This window comes from Bubalus kerabau, chromosome 1 (genome assembly GCF_029407905.1).
Source record: "Bubalus kerabau isolate K-KA32 ecotype Philippines breed swamp buffalo chromosome 1, PCC_UOA_SB_1v2, whole genome shotgun sequence".
In the NCBI taxonomy this organism is placed as follows: domain Eukaryota; kingdom Metazoa; phylum Chordata; class Mammalia; order Artiodactyla; family Bovidae; genus Bubalus; species Bubalus kerabau.
In genome coordinates, this window is record NC_073624.1 from 4,487,605 (window position 1) to 4,504,686 (window position 17,082).

General features: G+C 45.1%; 1 long non-coding RNA gene across 1 annotated transcript; it reads right to left on the bottom strand.

Annotated features, from left to right (window-relative positions):
• Positions 1–2,082: 2,082 nt before the first annotated feature.
• LOC129641290 (uncharacterized) lies at positions 2,083–8,228 on the bottom strand. Its single transcript, XR_008709291.1, has 3 exons — positions 7,999–8,228; positions 7,085–7,128; positions 2,083–2,273 (listed from the first exon to the last, which is right to left on the bottom strand). It is a non-coding gene; the product is annotated as an uncharacterized LOC129641290 (long non-coding RNA).
• Positions 8,229–17,082: the final 8,854 nt, after the last annotated feature.

The window sequence follows — 17,082 nt, forward strand, 5'->3', positions numbered from 1 at the left end:
ACTTTCATAGCATCATCTTTTAGGATTTGAAGGAGCTCAGCTGGAATCCCATCACCTCCACTAGCTTTGCTCATAGTGGTGCTTCCTAACACCCACTTGAGTTCACACTCCAGGATATCTGGTTCTACGTGAGTGATCACACCACCATGGTTATCCAGGCCATTAAAATCTTTTTTTGTATAGTTCTGTGTATTCTCGCCACTTCTTCTTAATGTCTTCTGCTTCTGTTAAGTCCATACCATTTCTGTCCTTTATTGTGCCCATCTTTGCATGAAATGTTCCCTTGGATCTCTTATTTTCTTGAAGAGATCTCTAGTCTTTCCCATTCTGTTCAGTTCAGTTACTCAGTCACGTCTGACTCTTTGCGACCTCATAGACCGCAGCACGCCAGGCACTCAAGTCCATGGAGTCAGTGATGCCATCCAACCATCTCATCCTCTGTCATCCCCTTTTCCTCCTGCTTTCAATCTTTCCCAGCATCAGGATCTTTTCCAATGAGTCAACTCTTCGCATCAGGTGGCCAAAGTATCGGAGTTTCAGCTTCAACATCAATCCTTCCAATGAACACTCAGGATGATCTCCTTTAGGATGGACTGGTTGGACCTCCTTGCAGTCCAAGGGACTCTCAAGAGTCTCCTCCAACACCACAGTTCAAAAGCATCAATTCTTCAGTGCTCAGCTTTCTTTATAGTCCAAATCTCACATCCATACATGACCACTGGAAAAACCATAGCCTTAACTAGAAGTACCTTTGTTGGCAAAGTAATGTCTCTGCTTTTTAATATGCTGTCTAGGTTGGTTATAACTTGCCTTCCAAGGAGCAAGCATCTTTTAATTTCATGGCTGCAGTCACCATCTGCAGTGAGTTTGGAGCCCCCCAAAAATAAAGTCTGACACTGTTTCCACTGTTTCCCTATCTATTTGCCATGAAGTGATGGGACCTGATGCCATGATCTTATTTGTTTTCTGAATGTTGAATTGTAAGGCAACTTTTTCACTCTCCTCTTTCACTTTCATCTAGAGGCTCTTTAGTTCTTCACTTTCTGCCATAAGGGTGGTGTCATCTGCATATCTGAGGTTATTGTTATTTCTCCCATTCTATTATTTTCCCCTATTTCTTTGCATTGTTCATTTAAGAAGGCCTCCTTATCTTTCCTTGCTATTCTCTGTATCTCTGCATTCAGTTGGGTATATATATTTTTTTCTCCTTTGCCTTTCGCTTCTCTTCTTTTCACAGCTATTTGTAAGGCCTCCTTGGACAACCACTTTGCTTTCTTGTATTTCTTTTTCTTTGGGATGGTTTTGGTCACTGCCTCCTATACAAAGTTACGAACCTTCACCCATAATTCTTCAGACACTCTATTAGATCTAATCCCTTGAATCTATTCATCACCTCCACTGTATAATCATAAGGATTTGATTTAGGTCATACCTGATTGGTCTAGTTGTTTTCCCTACTTTCTTCAATTTAAACATGAATTATGCAATGAAGAGTTCATGATCTGAGCCACAGTCAGCTCCTGGTCTCATTTTTACTGACTGTATAGAGCTTCTCATCTTCAGCTGCAAAGAATATGACCAATCTGAATAACAGATTGGTTCAGGGTTTCAGCCCTGAAATCCCAGGGCTGATCTCTGTATCACGACTTCTCAGATCCCTTTATTAAGGAATCATATTTGATAATGTGCTGGTGAAGCTCCAAGAGTGTGGCGATAGCATGTCGTGTGTTAGTTGCTTCAGTTCCGTTCCGTTCAGTCGCTCAGTCATGTCCGACTCTTTGCGACCCCATGAATCGCAGCACACCAGGCCTCCCTGTCCATCACCAACTCCCGGAGTTCACTCAAACCCACGTCCATCGAGTCAGTGATGCCATCCAGCCATCTCATCCTCTGTCGTCCCCTTCTCCTCCTGCCCCCAATCCCTCCCAGCATCAGGGTCTTTTCCAATGAGTCAACTCTTCACATGAGGTGGCCAAAGTACTGGAGTTTCAGCTTTAGCATCATTCCTTCCAAAGAAATCCCAGGGCTGATCTCCTTTGTCGTATCCAACTCTTTGCTGCCCCACCAGACTCCTCTGTCCATGGGATTCTCCAGGCAGGAATACTGGAGCGGGTCGCCTTTCCTTTTTCCAGGGGATCTTCCCAACCCAGGTCTCCCGCACTGCAGACGTATTCTTTACCATCTGAGCCACCAGGAGCACCCCTGCCCCTCAGAAGAGCTCATTCCTGTAGGAACCAGGATGACTGCATCCTCCAGGGCCCTCCTCTCTTCACCTGGATGGGGGTGAATGCACAGGTCAAAAGTTTCTTCTCCAAAGCCAGCTTATCTGGCTTTTGTCACTAACAGCACTTCTTCCAATGAATTGTTTTCTTAAATTTATTTTTTACATCAACTAGCTTTCTGTAATCAAGGAGACTTTATCCAGTGACTGTATTTGTTTTCTGAGACTGATGAAACAAATTATCACAAGAAGGGAGACTTACAATGAGAGAGATTTATTCTCTTGCAGTTGTGGAGGCCAGAAATCCAGACTGCAGCAAGGTCACACTCCCTCCAAAGCCTCTAGGGGAGGATCCTTCCTGCCTCTCCCAACACCTGGTCGCTCTGGGTGTTCCTCAGCCTGTAACTGCATCACTCCATTCCCTTCCTCATCTTCTCTTCCCGTCTCTAATAAAGACACTTGTCATAGTATTTAGAGCCCACCCTGAAAGTACAGGAGTGTATCTCAAAGTCTTTAATTGCATCTGTAGAGATCCTTTTCCAAATAAGATCACGTTCACAGGTTTCAGGCGTTCAAACCTAGACTTACCTTCTGGGGGCCCTGCTCAACCTACTATAACCCTGAAAGAGATATATTAGAGTCAATCTTCACCAAAATCATCCTGGGCAAGTTAATACAAGAAGTTTAGACCCGTAAAGTTGAAGGCCAGATCATGGACCGTAAATTCACCTTCTGCCTTACCGTGAACCATCCCATCACCTCTTGCATTCAAAACATCAGTAGAGGGCATTATTATTATTTCCATTTTACAGATATATAAACTGAAGTTCAAAAAAATTGAGTAAACCTCCAAGGTCACACAGCTAGCAAGTGACAGGCTCTGGTCTTTCTGATTATGAAACTACACTTTCTCAACTCTCACTGCCTTCCTCATTTCCTTTAGAACTATTACAAGATCCTTTCTTAGCAGCTGTACAGAATATAAACAAACATGATACACAATTTCTCCAAATATGTGAAAAGCTTTCACATCCTCTGAATTGTCTCTTTTCTAGCCTCCACATGCCTGATCCCTTCAGCCCTCACTAAAAGGACGTGGCTTGTTTGCTTGCCTTTACAGTCACACTCCCTAAACCTGCTGCATTTTGTCTGTAGGCTTCCTTAAAGAATGCTTCCCAGGGCTGACTAATTATAACCAATTTTCATTGTGTACAGACGTGCCAGGACCAGGTCCAAGCACCTCAACTCTATTACTTCAGTTAAATCTTCAACAAGCTCATGAGAGAGGTGAGTAGTATTATTGCCCATTTTGTAATTTTCTGAAGTTCATTTATTTTATTTTTAGCTGTGCTGGGTTCTTGTTGCTGTGCAGGCTTTTCTCCGGGTGCGGCTGGCGGGGGCTCCTCTCCATCGCAGTGTGCAAGCTTCTCATGGCCGTGGCCTCTCTCGTTGCAGAGCCCGGGCTCTAGGCTCGCAGGAGCAGGTGTGGCAGCCTGCTCACACCCAGAGTCTGGACAGTTAGATAAGGGCCTGAGCTCAGGATGCCCGCCCCAAGTTCCCGCTTTGCTTTTCCTGGGGGGCACCTTTTAAAATAACCACTTAGAGTCGAGCCTGCAAAGTCATAAGCAACCTTATACATCCTGGGAAAGATTGAAGGCTGGAGGAGAAGGGGACGACAGAGGATGAGATGGTTGGATGGCATCACCGACTCAATGGACATGAGTTTGAGTAAGCTCCAGGAGTTGGTGATGGACAGGGAGGCCTGGCGTGCTGCAGTCTGTGGGGTCACAGAGAGTCGGACACAACTGAGCGACTGGACTGACTGACTGATATATCCTGTTGTCTGCACGCTCTTCACTGTGACCTGGGATGGCGGGGGTGGGGTGGGGGAGTCGGGGGGGAGTCTGGGGGGAGAGGGGCTGCCCTTTACCCCACTTGCTCATCATGCTCCCCAACCCCACTTCCGAGACCTAGAAGTAATAAATCTTGTGACTTGGCTTCCTTTGTGTGAGTGTATTGAAACTGCCCCTTCAGTTAAAACAACCCCGGATTTTCACCTTCCCAGAGTGGGAGCTGGGATGCTGAGGGAGCTCACTGGTGACCCCCACGTGGGTGGCTTGTGTCTCCACATTCAGTTGGTCCTCATCTGCATGTTCTTAATCTAACATGCCAGCTATGGCCCCCCCACCCCGACACAACAGAGGAGTCACGTATCTGACTCAAGGTCACAGAGCCTGTCTGCAGAGCCCTGCATTAACTTCGGCCCTCTGTGCTGCCCCTGCCTTGGGCCTGCTCCAACTGTGGCCTCAATTTCTCAGAGTAGGACCACCTCTGCCGGGAGCCGGCGTATTGCATATTGAGTGCATATTGCATATTGAGTGCAGCACTTTCCACAGCATCATCTTTCAGGGTCTGGAATAGCTCAACTGGAATTCTATCACTGCCGGGAGCTAGCGTGAGGAGCTCCACCCATGACAAAGGTCATGAGGAAGGAGGCTCGGCATATGCAAAGGCGGGATCGAGCCTCAGGAGTCCCCCTGGAAATTCTCGAGCATCTACCCCCCAAAACCAGAGTCTGCCTACTTTCTGCTTTGTGCTTTCACCTACACCTCAGACTTTACGGGGGGCTGTCCCCCACTACCTCTCTCTGAAAAAAGAGTTAACTTACAGCTCCATGTTCTAAACTGTCTAAATACAGATTCCTTTGAGCAGTTAAAAGATTGAGTAGAAATTGTATTGGTGAAGGGATTTTCACTTGTTGGGCCAATGTTTGCTGCTAAGTTTCCATATCCCTTACCTGCTGTGTCCCTGGCAGTGTATTGATTAATATAATTGGTGTAAGTAGTAGCTTTAATGTTTGTAACCTGGGACCCTTGAGTTAATTCTTTTTCTTGTTATAGCCCACCACACCTTTGCTCTGTAGGAATGCAACTTTATCTAATGCTTTTGGAGGGTGGCTCCTGACCAATCACCTTTAGAGAAAAATAAGCTTTCTGAAGAAAGGGTCTTAAAATGTTAACAGGCCTCCGGGCCAGAAGATGATGCAAATCACCTAAGCTTTTGCATATGATAAGTTTGCAGGAAGAAAGCCTGGCTTGCTGCATGACTCTACCCCTTCCCCCATTATCCTCTATGCATAACTTAAGGTATAAAAACTACTTTGGAAAATAAAGTGCGGGCCTTGTTCACCAAAACTTGGTCTCCCCATGTCGTTCTTTCTCTCACCTTCTGGCTGAATTATTCAGCCTCTTTTCTCCACTGAATTTCCTCACTGAGCTATCCTTATTCTATTACTCTTTATATCCTTAATTAACATTTAATTAAGCAGTTGTTTCCTGATCCTCGCCGACGCCGTCCCCGCTTCGAATTCCCTGGATCCACCGGGGCTGGACCCCGGCACACCTCCCTTGTTTTAAATATTATACGCAACTAACGCAACCTAAGACCACACGACACTCACGTCGTGTTTGGGCACTTGGACATTGCTAAGTGCGCACCCATGTCTACTCTCCTCTTCCTTGCTGAAAGGGTTCATTAAAGTCACAAACCTGGAGAAAAAATATTCGGCAAGGGAGGTAGGGGAGGCAGGGAAGGGGTGGACAGGCAGGAAGAAGGCTAAGAGTAAGAGAGGGCCAGACTCAACAGGAAGCAGGTGAGGGATCGACGCGTGAAGCAGCAAGCGGGTCAACACGGAGCAGCAAGGATGGAGCCACGTGCAGGAGGAGTGTGGGCACACGTGGGCACATCTCACAAATAGTGTTCCGGTTTGGTTAGTCCTACGCGTCCTCAGGGGCAGTCCAGTCACTGTGCTCTGTCATCCAGAACGGTACCCGCTCACAGCAGCCCTTGAAAACTGTTAACCACTTACAGGTACAAGCAACCGAGGAGACAAGGGTCATGTTCCTTAGACATGGAGGGGAATAGAACAAGTCGGATCTCTTCAAAGACATCTGCTCTTGTCTTGTTTCCATTCTTTCTTCTCTGAGACCAGAAACCTTAATCACTTTTTTACATCTCTGTGTGCTCTGCTCGGGCTTCCCAGGTGGCTCAGTGCTAAAGAATTCACTTGCATTGTAGGAGCCATGACGTGACCCCTGGGTTGGCAAGATCCCCTGGAGGAGGAAATGGCAAGCCACTCCAGTGTTCCTGCCTGGGAAATCCCATGGACAGAGGAGCCTGGTGGGCTACAGTCCATGGGGTCACGAAAGAGTTGGCCAGGACTTAGGAACTGAACAAGTGCTCTGCTCACAGTCTCATCACCACCCCACTTCGTCTCCACTTAACAAGATCCACTCTTGCTTGGAGGGCATTTAGAACCAGTGCTGTGGATATTTTCTTTATCACTTTTGCTTGTGATGTTTCTTGTTCCTTGGAACTTAGAACATTATACTTTGCATCTGTCATTATGGCCCCGTGCAGTCTCTTGATGGGTTTATTATTTAATTTTCATCAGCTAATTTTGCTCCCAGAAAAAAAGCTAACAACATGCTACTTTATATAATTCATAGTAGCATAACAGTTTTTTCTTAACCTACTGCATATTGTTTCTGCTCTTTGAGACTGTAAAGCCTCAAGAAAAAAATAACAGCTCTAGAAAATTTAACCATTAGGTTTTCTTTCACACTGAAGCCTGAAATATGAAAATACAAGTCAGCGGGCTGCAACCTCCAGGACAAAGTAAGTCGGGCATTGCTCAGTCTGGAGAGAATCCAGTTGAATCCAGTTTGACATTAATTTTTTGTTTTGAAACAACTGTGCTGAGACTGAGAAAGATCTAGTCTAGAACCTATGAAAAAGAACAGGGATTTCTGACGCTTAAGCAATGTTTCAAAGAGCCCACTAGAAATCATAAATCTAACTCACCATAAAAGTGCTCCAGCCATAACAGCACAGTTCTTTGCTTTTAGCTGAAATAACAAGAACCCAGTGAGATTATACTAGTTGTGCTGAGGAGGCAGAAACCTCTGCATGTCGGTTACACTTTTGATTAGTAAAGGCAAACTGAATTAACATTTCACAAGTACAATCTTTGATAGCAAACAAAATCTTTTAAAACAAGAATCCTATTAGAAAAAAAATAATTAAAGTTCTTTCATAGTAGTTGAGGAGGAAAAAGCTGCAGAAGACTTAAAAATAGAGGCTATTGTCTTCATAAGGATCCATTTACTGAGACCTTACTGTGTGCTTTATATCAAAACGTTCTCCTTTAAAGCTCACAGCTCCATGAAGGTACTATTACCTTCAGATAACTGACGAAGATGTGTCCCTTGGACTGCAAGATCAAATCAGTCAATCCTAAAGGAGATCAGTCCTGAATATTCATTGGAAGGACTGATGCTGAAGCTGAAACCAATACTTTGGCCACCTGATGCGAAGAACTGACTCATTGGAAAAGACTCTAATGCTGGGAAAGATTGAAGGCAGGAGGAGAAGGGACAACAGAAGATGAGACTCTGAATTCTGGTGGCACAACTGTTTAAGGACTCCACACTCTGTGGTCTGGTGATCATAACTGCCGGGGTCCAGCCCCGGCTGATCCAGGGTATTCGAAGGAAAGACGGCATAGGCGAGGGTCAGGAAACAACTGCTTAATTACACTTTAATTAAGGATACAAAGAGTAATAGAATAAGGATAGCTCAATGAGGAAATTCAGTGGAGAAAAGCGGCTGAAATAAGGATAGCTCAGTAGGAAAATTCAGTGGAGAAAAGAGGCTGAGTAGCTTGGTTTACGCGGGAGACCAATAAAACTTCAAGACAAGAAGTTTGCACCACTTACGCAGGCCACAGGCGTCCTTCCGTTCTCCCGAAGGAGAGGAGGCACTGAGGCCTCCCCGGTCGGATCTTAGAAGCCCAGGCATAATTAGCAAGCATGGTGGGTTCCGCGCTCCAGATTGAGACTCAGCCAGAATTGGGGAGAGAGAGCGACATGAGGAGACCAAGTTTCAGTGAACAAGGCCCGCACTTTATTTTCCAAAGTAGTTTTTATACCTTAAGTTGTGCATAGAGGATAATGGGGGAAGGGGTGGAGTCATGCAAGGACAGTAGTTCCTGGTCCTAATCGAAGCCAGGCTTTCAAACTTATCATATGCAAAAGTTCAGGTGATTGATATCATCTTCTGGCCAGGAGGCCTGTTAACATTTTAAGAAACGTATTTTTCTCTAAAGGTGATTATTCCAAAGTCAGGCACCAGCCTCCAAAAAAGCATTGGACAAAGCTGCATTTTACATTTCTATACACCCATTATATCAATCAATACACTGCCAAGGACACAGTAGGTAAGGAGTATGGAGACTTAGCAGCAAACATTGGCCCAACAAGTGAAAAACCCTTCACCAATACAATTTCTAATCAATCTTTTAACTACTCAAAGGAATCTGTGTTTAGGCAGTTTAGAACATCTCCTGCCTCTCACAGTTGGGAGGCTCTGAACAATCACATGTGGCCGGAAAAACCTATTCAGGCAGGCTAGAGGATTTCCAAAGGAGTTTGTAGGTTAAACACTGTCACACCCAGGAATTATTAACTGGAGCTGTAAGCTAACTCTTTTTTCAGAGAGAGGTAGTGGGGGACAGCCCCCCGTAAAGTCAAAGGTGTAGGTGAAAGCACAAAGCAGAAAGTAGGCAGACTCTGGTTTGGGGGGTAGATGCTCGAGAATTTCCAGGGGGACTCCTGAGGCTTGATCCCGCCTTTGCGTATGCCGAGCCTCCTTCCTCATGACCTTTGTCATGGGCGGAGTTCCTCACGCTGGCTCCCGGTAGTGATAGAATTCCTGTTGAGCTATTCCAGATCCTGAAAGATGATGCTGTGGAAAGTGCTGCACTCAATATGCAATATGCACTCAATATGCAATATGCCAGCTCCCGGCACATAACCTCAAATTCTTCATTCTGCTGTGTTTACTGCGTATCTTCTCTTGACCACTGAGATCATTTTATCAGTATTCGACACCAAACTCATGAAGAACTGAAGGGCAGGATGAGAAAGTTGTACATGACACTCTTTTCAGCATTGCATGCTATCTACTTTGGCCACCTGATGAGAAGAACTGAGTCACTGGAAAAGACCCTGATGCTGGGAAAGATTGAGGGCAGGAGGAAAAGGGGACAACAGAGGATGAGATGGTTGGATGCCATCACACACTCAATGGACATGAGTTTGAGTAAGCTCCGGGAGTTGGTGATGGACAGGGAGGCCTGGGATGCTGCCGTCCATGGGGTCACAAAGAGTCGGACACGACTGAGCAACTGAACTGACTGACTGATGCTATCTGCCCATCTGTCTTTTTTTTTTTTTCCTATTCTTGAGGTAAAAAGATAGTCCAGGACAGGGCACAGATATTGGTCAATGAATGACCCAAAACAAGGAGGAAGGTGCAAATGCATTTCTGGATTCAAAAAGGTCACTTCAGGCCCAAAGGAGGGGTCCATTTCTATTACTTGGGATCCTCAGCGATACCACTGCCTGACAGCAGCCCCTCTGCCGGGCTGAGGATCAACAACACTTCCTTTCACGATTCCTTACCATTAGGAGCACAGTGTGTTTGGGCCTGTAGGCTTCCTATTGTTGAATGTTTTCTGGTGAGTCCAGTTCAGTTCAGTTCAGTCGCCCAGTCGTGTCCGACTCTTTGCAACCCCATGAATCGCAGCACGCCAGGCCTCCCTGTCCATCACCAACTCCCGGAGTTCACCCAGACTCACGTCCATCGAGTCAGTGATGCCATCCAGCCATCTCATCCTCTGTCGTCCCCTTCTCCTCCTGCCCCCAATCCCTCCCAGCATCAGGGTCTTTTCCAATGAGTCAACTCTTCGCATGAGGTGGCCAAAGTACTGGAGTTTCAGCTTTAGCATCATTCCTTCCAAAGAAATCCCAGGGCTGATCTCCTTGCAGTCCAAGGGACTCTCAAGAGTCTTCTCCAACACCACAGTTCAAAAGCATCAATTCTTCGGCGCTCAACTTTCTTCACAGTCCAACTCTCACATCCATTCTAATCTCAAGGTTTTCAACCTAAAACAGAGGCCAGAACACAGCCTGAAATCAACAGATATTATCTTGCAATTTTCTAGGCTTGAATTATCTGAGACATTTACGACTTGATCACGGTGGCAAAGCTGACTCCTGGCACTTTCAGTTACAGAACTCAAGCAGCAGAAAAGAATGCATGACTACACTGCCAAGAACTCATTTTGAATTAGGTAAAGGTAAACCAGTGTATCTGGTTACTTATTTACTTAACATAAAGATGAAAGTGATCTAACCTGGCAACCATAAAAATTCTCAGAGGTTAAGCAAATGCAGAGAGACTTTTGAGAGGTAGATTTCAGAAAAAACTAGCTAATGCTTTTGGAAGACTGTTTTATAAAGTGAGGGACAAATGGATGTATCCAGATTCAGCGAAGGTAGGGGTTGCATACAGACCGTCTCCAATCTCCTCCGGAATTACAGCCTGTTTAAAGCTGTCATTCTACTAAGCACTAAAATCCACCATGATAATGCGCAAGTCAGCTAAAGCACTATTGTGCTATTCTATGCATAAATCTTTGTTATTTGCATTAGAAAGGCATCAATTACCTCATACTACAATGTGTAATTAAGAAACAACTGTACCAGTTTGCTTAGCCTTGCAAGATAAATACTGGGATTACAGCAAGAATAAAAATTGTGATTTTAACTAGCCACATTTCAATGCTGACTGCAAGAAAACCGAGTACTACCTAAGCTGGGTCCTTTATGTGGTAAGGACGAAAATACTACATACAGCAAGTTGACTAGTAATTATACTTTCACGTGAAGAAAATAACCATTCAATTTCTAAGGCACTAGAAAGTTTGGAATGAATGAGCTTCACACAGACAGAATCAAATAGGAAAATTCACAAGCTACTAGTCAGAAAGGACCCAGAAATTTCCAGTATAATGTTTCTCTCAATGACGAAAAAGAAGGGTTCAAAAGAAAAAAAAAAAGAAGGGTTCACTCATTTGGTGACTAGTTGTGTGCATATTACATGCTAAGGATGGTTAGGTAGGAGGGCAGGCTGGAGATAGGAAGGCTGAATAGGAAAACATGTGGCTAGAGGTTTAAGTGATAAGGATTTAGAAGAGCCACTATGATGAGCCTGGAAAATCCCATGGACGGAGCAGCCTGGTGGGCTGCAGTCCATGGGGTCGCTAAGAGTCGGACACGACTGAGTGACTTCACTCTCTTTTCACTTTCCTGCATTGGAGAAGGAAATGGCAACCAACTCCAATGTTCTTGCCTGGGGAATCCCAGGGACGGGGGAGCCTGGTGGGCTGCCGTCTATGGGGTCACACAGAGTCAGACACCACTGAAGTGACTTAGCAGCGGCAGCAGCAGCTATGATGAGCAGGAAAGCTGACCTGAGACAGCTGGAAGAGATGAGGAGCCACTTGTAGTATCTGTGGCATTTCTAGCAGCAGGCGTTCAATGATCGCTGAGATTCCAGGTGAAAAGGGACGCTGGGCTGGAAATGAGACCCGGGCTCTGCCCTAGCTCTGCCACTAACCAACTGGATGGCTTTGCCTTGTCATGTAGCATCCTAAAGGGTCTGCATTGTAAGTTCTCTTTTTGTTCATAAAAACACTTAAAGAGCATGTTTCTGGAGATGGAAACAGAACTGTGTTTGAGTGTCTCCTGTGGAGGTACGGGTCAGCAGTGGCTTGCCGCAGGGGCAGGGGCTCTGGGTGCAGCAGACCTGGGTATGGCATAAGCCCTTTTGGAGTAGGCCGCCATTAACCCCACCACAGAGCTGCTAGAACTTACACAGGACTGCGGAAACAGACCCTTGGAAGGCACAAATGAAACCTTGTGCACACCAGGACCCAGGAGAAAGGAGCAGTGACCACGAAAAGACTGACCCAGACTTGCCTGGGAGGGTCCAGGAGTCTCTGGTGGAGGCGTGGGTCAGCAGTGGCCTGCTGCAGGGCTGGGGGCACTGAGTTTAGCAGTGCCTGCATGGGATCTTTTGAAGGAGGTTGACATTATCTTCATTACCTCCGCCATAGTTTGAAGAAGTGAAGTGAAGTCGCTCAGTCTTGTCCATCTCTTTGTGACCCCATGGACTGTAACCTACAAGGCTCCTCTGTCCATGGAACTTTCCAGGCAAGAGTACTAGAGTGGGTTGCCATTTTCTTCTCCAGGGATTCTTTCCGACCCAGGGATCGACCACGGTCTCCCGTATTGCAGGCAGACGCTATACCCTCTGAGCCACCAGGGAAGCCACCATAGTTTGGCTCCAACACCACCCTTATGGCAGAAAGTGAAGAGGAACTAAAAAGCCTCTTGATGAAAGTGAAAGTGGAGAGTGAAAAAGTTGGCTTAAAGCTCAACATTCAGAAAACTAAGATCATTGCATCCGGTCCCATCACTTCATTGGAAATAGATGGGGAAACAGTGGAAACAGTGTCAGACTTTACTTTTTTGGGCTCCAAAATCACTGCAGATGGTGACTGCAGCCATGAAATTAAAAGACGCTTACTCCTTGGAAGGAAAGTTATGACCAACCTAGATAGCATATTCAGAGGCAGAGACATTACTTTGCCAACAAAGGTTCATCTAGTCAAGGCTATGGTTTTTCCAGTGGTCATGTATGGATGTGAGAGTTGGACTGTGAAGAAGGCTGAGTGCCAAAGAATTGATGCTTTTGAACTGTGGTGTTGGAGAAGACTCTTGAGAGTCCCTTGGACTGCAAGGAGATCCAGCCAGTCCATTCTGAAGGAGATCAGCCCTGGGATTTCTTTGGAAGATCAGATCAGATCAGATCAGTCACTCAGTTGTGTCCGACTCTTTGCGACCCCATGAATCGCAGCACACCAGGCCTCCCTGTCCAACACCAACTCCCGGAGTTCAATCAGACTCACATCCATCGAGTCAGTGATGCCATCCAGCCATCTCATCCTCTGTCTTCCCCTTCTCCACTTGCCCCCAATCCCTCCCAGCATCAGAGTCTTTTCCAATGAGTCAACTCTTCACATGAGGTGGCCAAAGTACTGGAGTTTCAGCTTTAGCATGAGTCCTTCCAAAGAAATTCCAGCAAAGATTCAGTCAAACAGTCGAACTGAGCGACTGATCTGATCTGAAATAACAGGGAGGGAACATAGCCCCACCCATCAATAGAAAATTAGATTAAAGATTTACTGAGCATGGCCCCACCCATCAGAACAAGACCTTTCCCCCTCAGTCAGTCTCTCCCATCAGGAAGCTTCCATAAGCCTCTTATCCTTCTGCATCGGAGGGCAGAAGCCTGAAAATCACAATCAGAGAAAACTAACCAGTCTGATCACATGGACCATCAGTCAGTTAAGTTCAGTTCAGTCGCTTAGTTGTGTCCGACTCTTTGCAACCCCAGGAATCACAGTACGCCAGGCCTCCCTATCCATCACCAACTCCCAGAGTTCACTCAAACTCCTGTCCATTGAGTCAGTGATGCCATCCAGCCATCTCATCCTCTGTCATCCTCTTCTCCTCCTACTCCCAATCCCTCCCAGCATCAGAGTCTTTTCCAATGAGTCAACTCTTCACATGAGGTGGCCAGAGTATTGGAGTTTCAGCTTCAGCATCAGTCCTTCCAATGAACACCCAGGACTGATCTCCTTGTAGTCCAAGGGACTCTCAAGTCTTCTCCAACACCACAGTTCAAAAGCATCAAATTTTCAGCACTCAGCTTTCTTCACAGTCCAACTCTCACATCCATACATGACCACTGGCAAAACCATAGCCTTGACTAGAAGGACCTTTGTTGACAAAGTAATGTCTCTGCTTTTGAATATGCTATCTAGGTTGGTCATAACTTTCCTTCCAAGGAGTAAGCGTCTTTTAATTTCATGGTTGCAGTCACCATCTGCAATGATTTTGGAGCCCCCAAAAATAAAGTCTGACACTGTTTCCCCATCTATTTCCAATGAAGTGATGGGACCGGATGCCATGATCTTAGTTTTCTGAATGTTGAGCTTTAAGCCAACATTTTCATGCTCCTCTTTCACTTTCATCAAGAGGCTTTTTAGTTCCTCTTCACTTTCTGCCATAAGGGTGGTGTCATCTGCATATCTGAGCTTATTGATATTTCTCACAGCAATTTTGATTCCAGCTTGTGCTTCTTGCAGCCCAGCGTTTCTTATGATGTACTCTGCATAGAAGTTAAACAAGCAGGGTGACAATATACAGCCTTGACGTACTCCTTTTCCTATTTGGAACCAGTCTGCTGTTCCATGTCCGGTTATAACTGTTGCTTCCTGACCTGCATATAGGTTTCTCAAGAGGCAGGTCAGGTGGCCTGGTATTCCCATCTCTTGAAGAATTCCCACAGTTTATTGTGATCCACACAGTCAAAGGCTTTGGCATAGTCAATAAAGCAGAAATAGATGTTTTTCTGGAACTCTCTTGCTTTTTCCATGATCCAGCGGATGTTGGCAATTTGATCTCTGGTTCCTCTGCCTTTTCTAAAACCAGCTTGAACATCTGGAAGTTCACGGTTCACATATTGCTGAAGCCTGGCCTTGAGAATTTTGAGCATTACTTTACTAGCGTGTGAGATGAGTACAATTGTGCGGTAGTTTGAGCATTCTTTGGCATTGCCTTTCTTTGGGATTGGAATGAAAACTGACCTTTTCCAGTCCTGTGGCCACTGCTGAGTTTTCCAAATTTGCTGGCATATTGAGTGCAGCACTTTCACAGTATCATCTTTCAGGATTTGAAATAGCTCCACTGAAATTCCATCACCTCCACTAGCTTTGTTCGTAGTGATGCTTTCTAAGGCCCACTTGACTTCACATTCCAGGATGTCTAGCCTTGTCTAACTCAATGAAACTATGAGCCATGCATGTAGGGCTACCCAAGATGGACAGGTCATGGTGGAGCGTTCTGACAAAATGTGGTTTGCTGGAGAAGGGAATGGCAAACCACTTCAGTATTCTTGCCTTGAGAACCCCGTGAACAGTATGAAAAGGCAAAAAGATAGGACACTGAAAGATGAACTCCCAGGTCAGTAGGTGCCCAATATGCTACTGGAGATCAGGGGAAAAATTACTCCAGAAAGAATGAAGAGATGAAGCCAAATCAAAAACAGCATCCATTCGTGGATGTGACTGGTGATGGAAGTAAAGTCCAATGCTGTAAAGAGCAATATTGCATAGGAACCTGGAATGTTAGGTCCATGAATCAAGGCAAATTGGAAGTGGTCAAACAGGAGATGGCAGGAGTGAACATCGACATTCTAGGAATCGGTGAACTAAAATGGACTGGAATGGGTGAATTTAACTCAGATGACCATTATATCTAACTGTGGGCAAGAATCTCTCAGAAGAAAGGAAGTAGCTATCAAAGTCAACAAGAGTCCGAAATGCAGTACTTGGATGCAATCTCAAACATGACAGAATGATCTCTGTTCATTTCCAAGGCAAACCATTCAATATCACAGTAATCCAAGTCTATGCCTTGACCAGTAACGCTGAAGAAGCTGAAGTTGAACAGTTCTACGAAGACCTACAAGACCTTTTAGAATTAACCCCAAAAAAGATGTCCTTTTCATCATAGGAGACTGGAATGCAAGAGTAGGAAGTCAAGAAATACCTGGAGTAACAGCAAATTTGGCCTTGGAGTACAGAATGAAGTAGGGCAAAGGCTAATAGAGTTTTGCCAAGAGAACGCACTGATCATAGCAAACACCCTTTTTCAACAACACAAGAGAAGACTCTACACATGGACATAACCAGATGGTCAATACTGAAATCAGATTGATTATATTCTTTGCAGCCAAAGATGGAGAAGCTTGATACAGTCAGCAAAAACAAGACCGGGAGCTGACTGTGGCTCAGATCATGAACTCCTTATTGCCAAATTCAGACTTAAATTGAAGAAAGTAGGGAAAACCACTAGACCATTCAGGTATGACCTAAATCAAATCCCTTACCATTATACAGTGGAAGTGACAAATAGATTCTAGGGATTAGATCTGATAGACAGAGTGCCTGATGAACTATGGACAGAGGTTTGTGACATTGAACAGGAGACAGGGATCAAAAGCATCCCCAAGAAAATGAAATGCAAAAAAGACAAAATGGTTGTCTGAGGAGGCCTTACAAATAACTGTGAAAAGAAGAGACGCTAAAGGCAAAGGAGAAAAGGAGAGATATAAGCATCTGAATGCAGAGTTCCAAAGAATAGCAAGCTGAGATAAGAAAGCCTTCCTCAGTGATCAGTGCAAAGAAATAGAGGAAAACAATAGAATAGGAAAGACTAGAGATCTCTTCAAGAAAATTAGAGATACCAAGGGAACATTTCAGGAAAAGATGGGCTCAATAAAGGACAGAAATGGTATGGACCTAACAGAAGCAGAAGATATTAAGAAGAGGTGGCAATACACAGAACTATACAAAAAAGATCTTCACAACCCAGATAATCATGATGGTATGATCACTCACCTAGAGACAGACATCCTGGAATGCAAAGTCAGGTGAGCTTTAGGAAGCGTCACTATGAACAAAGCTAATAGAGGTGATGGAATTCCAGTTGAGCTATTTCAAATCCTGAAAGATGATGCTGTGAAAGTGCTACACTCAATAAGCCAGCAAATTTGGAAAACTCAGCAGTGGCCACAGGACTGGAAAAGGTCAGTTTTCATTCCAATTCCAAAGAAAGGTAATGCCAAAGAATGTTCAAACTACCACACAATTGCACATGCTAGCAAAGTAATGTTCAAAATTCTCCAGGCCAGTTTTCATTCTAGTCCCAAAGAAAAGCAATGCCAAAAAATGTTCCTTTCTTGCCTCTTCTGGTTTCTGGTGGTCCCAGCATTCCTGAGCTGTGACCTCATCACTCCTCTCTCTGCCTCTGTCCTCACCTGGCCTC